The sequence below is a fragment of the Lactuca sativa genome, chromosome 5, assembly GCF_002870075.4.
Source record: "Lactuca sativa cultivar Salinas chromosome 5, Lsat_Salinas_v11, whole genome shotgun sequence".
NCBI lineage: Eukaryota > Viridiplantae > Streptophyta > Magnoliopsida > Asterales > Asteraceae > Lactuca > Lactuca sativa.
The window spans coordinates 101,797,876-101,804,623 of record NC_056627.2 but is presented as its reverse complement, the minus strand read 5'-3'; the positions used below and the strand labels follow the sequence as shown (position 1 = coordinate 101,804,623).

The 6,748-nt window shown below is 28.3% G+C and overlaps 1 long non-coding RNA gene across 4 annotated transcripts; it reads right to left on the bottom strand.

Moving 5' to 3' along the window:
• Positions 1-801: 801 nt before the first annotated feature.
• Positions 802-3,075, bottom strand: LOC111881347 (uncharacterized). Of its 4 annotated transcripts, none has more exons than XR_006192315.2 (6): positions 2,916-3,075; positions 2,664-2,800; positions 2,010-2,560; positions 1,471-1,896; positions 1,289-1,362; positions 802-1,215 (listed from the first exon to the last, which is right to left on the bottom strand). It is a non-coding gene; the product is annotated as an uncharacterized LOC111881347 (long non-coding RNA). The 4 variants fall into 4 exon arrangements; XR_006192316.2 differs by having other exon boundaries at positions 1,289-1,656; positions 1,779-1,896; XR_006192314.2 differs by having other exon boundaries at positions 1,289-1,896; positions 2,010-2,086; positions 2,176-2,560.
• Between the last annotated feature and the right edge of the window lie 3,673 nt (positions 3,076-6,748).

Below are 6,748 nucleotides of genomic sequence, written 5' to 3'. Positions count from 1 at the left end.
GGGTACGATCGTAGGATCTTATGATCTTAAGATTATGATCTCGATCTTAACAACCTTTATTGTTTGTATTTTAAAAGGTAAAAGTAACTATCATCTTGGATGTTGTTGGTATTTTAAAATGTAAAAGGTATAAGGTCCATAGAGCACATTTGAGCAAAAAAAATGGATCAGTGTGCAAGAAAATATTAATGTACAACCCATTTGATAATAGAAAAATACTATTTTTTCTAAGTCTGCAGGCTGCTAAATAAAACTAAAAATTCAATAGACTGTTTTTTTTAAACTTTAAGAGTTTTTTTCTCAAATATTTTTTTAATAAAGCTTATGTATAATTAAAAAAACTAAATTACAAATTCAAAACAATATTTATACATAAATATAATCAATTAATTCATTCAAACCTGTTTATAAGAAATTACAAAAATACTATGTATTGTGAAATTCAAGAAATCATCCTTAAGAACAACCTAATTGAAAAAAAAAAACTATACATCTGAAAGCATCTATGGGAAATAATTCAAATAGTAGGGAAGAATCACGCGTTGCGAGTGTTGGAGTTGTAGAGGTTGGAGGGTATTTCACAATGTTTTATAAAAAAACAGGAAATAGCAACAAACTTTACAATGCTTACATATGGCAAATTTTTTAAAACACAATGAATTCTTTTACAATCGATGAAGCTAAACCACTTGCCTTTTGGCAATGCCTAAAAAAATATGCACAATAATAAAATATCAACTGATTTCTATTGCCAAAGGGTAAAAAAGTCAAAAACATATAATGTTTGTTGTAGTAGCTATATGTAGAAACACCATAAGTCAATGATATAAAGTACTTAAAGAGGAAGAATACAATATTTTAATCCGCTTTAATTGTCTAATCTGAAGTGACATTTGCTATTTATGGTATTTCACTCTCAAAAATCAAAAATGCGCCTAACGACAATGTTGTTATGTTTTTGCAAAAGAAATTGCTAAAGAAATTTCAAAAAATAGAAAAAAGAAAAATGTGTAAATTGAAAGTACGTTGCTATTTACCGGTTTTATGTAAATAACAATATTTAATAAACACTACTTGTGTGTGTGTACATCTTCCTTGTTTTGTGCAGGGCAGCGTTGTGTTCTCTCCCTCACAATATGGCTTTCTTCTTTGGTTTTCCTCAATCTCTAAGATGCCAAAGTAAACGACTGGATTTGATGGTGCTTCCATCTATTGCTATTGCATTGAATAAATAAGATATTATATAAACATTCTAATATCATTTTAAAAAGATAACAAATCAACTAACCTTATCATGGAAATTGACAATAGGTTAATTGGTGATTCAGGATATCAATGGATTTACTGCTTCCAAATTTGCACCTATAAGTGCAAAAGGCTTAATTTAAATTTCAACAAAAATCCATCTGTATGTATGTTAACAGTTAGTTGTTATTTTAAATAATTGAACCAATAATTCAAATCAAGAACCTAAAAGTAATCACTAATTTATGAATATATGTATCATGTAAATGCAGAAAGCATAGACTGAAATTCCTTAAGTCCATCATGATAATCTTTTCCTTTCACATTTCGACCTTCCTTTCTTCCTGTGTATGTACTTGTTTTTCCCAATGTCTCCGCTTTTTGCAGATAACACTCTTGTAAATCATTAAACTGTTACAATCAACAAAACATGATGAAACAAATACAATAAATCAAATAAAAAATATTGTGTAAATAGGGCCCACATGCCTGTTAATGAAATAAGAAATTTTGTGAATGAGAAGTGTGATGACCTATGCATGGCTGCGTCTTTTTCTTGCTATAGTTGATCCTAAGAAAATCTTACCTAATAGCCATATGGATCCCTTAAATTAGCCAATATGAAATCAAATAAGGAAAGCCAAGACTACCCTGTTAACATGAGGAGAAATTCATATCATCTCATTCATAAAAAAAAAAAAAAATAATAATAATAATAATAATAATAAGAACAATAATTGAGGGCAAACCAAGAAAGGTAATACCTTTACATTACCATGGTATCTTTAAGATGTTAATCATACATCAGTGTCTTCCAGAGTCCTTAAGTGGCCTACATCACCTAAAACAAAAAAGCAAAGGCGCATCAGCCAGGTTGGTAGGAGTATCATCAAAACATGAACACAAAAACGAAAATCTTCAATGTCGCACTTTGTCAAACACATTGTGTGCAGTAAGCCAATACTTATCTTGAAATCATAAATTCCATGAATGGTCGTAGATCAGTCAAAATTATGGAAAGAGGGAATAAAAAGCAGATAGTGAACCGATTCCAGGTTTGTTATTGTAGAGCATCCAATCAATTTGATGTCGAGGATGTTCTTGATTGTATCTACACCAGCGAATCGGTTACCCGAGACCTTTCTGATGACATAGACCTCTTCATCATTGGTAAATGATTATGGTAATCCGACCAATCTGGTTCACTAACCACCAGTGCGCCGACGTTGCAAACACCATCGATATCTTGCAAATCTGCCAAATCTATTAACTCCACATCGAACAACCGAAGGTCTAACAAAATCCTTTCTTCTTTCTTCAAGAAGAAGGAGAAGAAAAGTCAACAGCCCATTAGTTTAATTAGAGGAAAAATTAGGGTAATCAAAAGAAGAAATTCGAAAATCAACCGTCTTCCTCACCCAACTGAGTTCATCGTCCATAAACTGAAAGAATGTTGAGATCGATTTTGAAGAACTTCAGATAAGAAACAGTCAATCGATGCTGAAAGTGGAAGAATCAGAAAGCTCCATATTCAAATACAATCCGCTTGATGCCTCTGGCCATGTAGAAGAAACCAAAGTACGATCTCAAACAATACAAATAATAAGCGGGAATAGGAAAACCGAAAAAATCAATTAAGCCCTAAAATCACAAAAGAAAGCCAATCATACCGGAGAAGACGGAAAGCGGGCGACGGTTTTCAACGTCGTCGTTTTCCACCATTTCACATTTTGCACTGCAAGTATATGTGAAGCTGTGGAAGATTTGTGGTAGTCCTCTATCGGGTACGGAGGCGGTGGGTTTAATGAGCAACATATGGAAAGCACTACCAACGAAAAAGGAAAAATATATTTATAAAAATCCATCAAATAGAAAAGAAAAAATAAAATAAAATTTCAAATCAACCGGCAGTTCACCAAGGAGTATAAAATTAGTATATCATACATACTTATAAAACTAGAATTTTTTCTTGAATCTTATGCATTTGAAATCCTCTTTTTTAACTTCATTTCACCATATTATTTGAAACTCTCATGACTTTTCAATTTCTTTACAATAATATTATAAATAAGTTAAATAATGTTTTATTACAATGTTTTCATCCCACATTGATGGTGAGAGTAAACAAGAGAATGTTTTCTCCTTTATAAATAGGACTGGTTGTGAAATGTTTCAAAGGGACCAAACCATGAGAACTTCCTCATGCCTACCTTTGTAGGATTTTGAAGGTATTATTTGGTGAGATTGTCTATATTGGCAAGTGTCCAGTTAACTTTTAGAATTCCAAAAATGGTTTTGAACCGAATTTGTTTAGGTTTAAACCGTGTTTCGGTTAGAAAAAAAATTATGTAGTTGGGTATATTGAGTTGAACTGGAGCTGGATCAATTTGGACCGATAAAGGAATCATTTTCCTTTCACAACAAACATTTGAAACTCTCATGATTTTTCAAATTATTTCTAATAATATTATAAATAAGTTACATAATTTTATATAAATATAAAAAAGCATTTACCTAAACCTAAAATTATAACTGTTTGAAAAATCACTTTGATTCAAAAGCACGAAATATATACAAACCGGGTTTCACTAGAAAAAAAATATGTAGTTTGGTATATTTAGTTGAATCGGTCCGAGTTTGATCTATCTGGACCATAAAAGAAGCATTTTCCTTTCACTATATACATTTAAAACTCCCATGATTTTTCAAATTGTTTCCAATGATATTTTAAAAAAGTTACATAATGTTATATAAATATAAAAAAACATCTACCTAAAAATAAAATTATAATTGTTTGAAAATTCGATTTGATCAAAAGCACGAAATATATACGCAGATTATATTTTATAAATGACTTCTTTTTATAATGAACTTTTGAATCTTGAAAATACATATAAACAAGTTTTCTATATTAAGTACCTAACTGAATTTATGATTTTAGAATTAAACAAAAAGTTATTCAATAAAAACTTACTTTTTTAGATAGCAACTTACTAGATTATAGAAAAATGGAACTATTGAACAATAAAGAAATGGTAAACAAGAGAAATGGTGTCTTACTAAATAAGTTGAATAATGTTTTATTAACAAGAAAGCGTGTTTTATTACAATGTCTTCATCCCACATCGATGGTGAGAGTAAACAAGAGAACGTTTCCTCTTCTATAAATAGGAAATGTTGTGAAATGTTTCAAAAGGACCAAACCATGAGAACTTCCTTATGCCTACCTTTTTAGGATGTTGAGGGTATTCTTCGATGAGATTGTCTTTATTGGCAACTATCCATTTAAGTTTTAGAATCCCGAAAATGGTTTTGAACAAGATTTTTTTAAGTTCAAACAGAGTTTCAGTTGAAAAACCGTTATGTAGTTTGGTATATTGAGTTGAATCGGTATGAGTTTGATCAATTTGGATTGATAAAAGAAGCATTTTCCTTTCAGCACATACATTTGAAACTCCCATGATTTTTCAAATTGTTTCTAATAATATTATAAATAAGTTACCTAAACATAAAATTATAATTGTTTGAAAAATAAATTTGATTCAAAAACACAAAATATATACAAACCGGGTTTCAATAGAAAAAATGTTATGTAGTTTGGTATATTAAGTTGAATCGGTCCGAGTTTGTTCAATTTGGACCGATAAATGAAACATTTTCCTTTCACCACATACACTTAAAACTCCCATGATTATTCAAATTGTTTATAATAATATTATAAGTTACATAATGTTGTATAAATATAAAAAAATCTACCTAAACATAAAATTATAATTGTTTGAAAAATCACTTTTATTCAAAGCACGAAATATATACTCAATTATATTTTATAAATGAATTCATTTTATAATGACATTTTGAATCATGAAAATATATATAAACAAACTTTCTATATTAAGTACCTAAGTGAATTTATGATTTTAGGATTTAACAAAAAGTTATTCAATAAAAACTTGATTTTTGTAGCAACTTACGAGATTACTGAAAAATGGAACTATTGAACAATAAATTTTCTGGATAACGTTTTATTTTTATTATTTAATATTTTATTTAACAAAATGAAATTATTGGCAAATAAAGAAATGGTTTTAATTAAAATGTCTTCATCCCACATTGATCGTGAGAGTAAACAAGAGAATGTATTCTCCTCTATAAATAGGAAAGATTGTGAAATATTTTAAAGCGACTAAGCCATGAGATCTTACTTGCATATAACTTTGTAGGACGTTGAGTGTATTCTTTGGTGAGATTGTCTTTGTCGACAAGTGACCAATTAAATTTCAGAATTTCGAAAATGATTTTGGATCGTATCTTTTAGATTTGGATCGAGTTTAATAAGGATCCGAGTGTCTTCTGGCTGAGTTAGGCAAACTCGCTTCTACTGGAGGCCGAGTTTGAATAACATGCCGAGTATTTGGTTATGTTAGCCAAGTTTTACAACCCTGTATGTAATACAATTTAAAGTTTTAACCTTATAAAAGACGTCACTATTATCATATGTTCTACATAATTATGGTAATATTTATGATACAAAACATTTTTTTTTACTATTTAAGATAAAAAGTTGTCTCTATTATCATATGTTGTACACAATGATAAAATTTAAGATAGATAAAAAGATATCTCTATTATCGTATTTTCTACATAATGCTAATATTTAATACAAACGTTTTAATTTAATATGGAATTATTATTTAATAGATAACAATAACGATTTATTTATTTTTAAAAATTAATTTTTTTTTCTATTTTAATCATATAATTTTGTATATGCAAAACAACTTCAAGTTCCAACTTTATCTCTTATAATATAGTTCAACATAATAACAATACTAAAAAATCATTTTTTATATTTTTTATGAAATTATTATTTAATTGTTAATAACAATGATTTACTTATTTTTAATATAAAATATTTTTTTATATCCCACGCAATGCACGGGCATTCGTCTAGTCATATAATAATGATAAAAAAATCAACATAATTATTAAATAGATGAGAATTGACTCGGTTAAACAAAATTATTTTTATTATTTGTTCATTTATTGTGCACTTAAAAGGAGTTGTTAATCACAAAATTTGGATATCAAGTCGGTTGAATAAGATTATGTCCTAATATGATTAATGAAATTTATAGCATTTATCAATTTGATTTGACATTGGCATCACAAGAATTTTATTTTTATTAGACTTATTATATGTTAATATTTATATTAAATATATATATTTTTATGTCTTTTGTGTATTTATTTACATGTTTTAACATTTTAAATATATTTTTGTCAAAAACTTTAAAAAATGACTTTTATGGCTTGAGGCTTCTAAAGATTAAATTTGATGAGTTATGAAATCAATAACAAATCAATTCATTTAGAAATATGTGACACACGAGATGTAAATAATTCTTTTAAGCTCAAATTAATCACGTAGGTAGATCGAGTACAAGTGATAGCTTTAATAACATAACTTGTTATGAGTGTGTGTGTGTGTGTAAAAGTTACT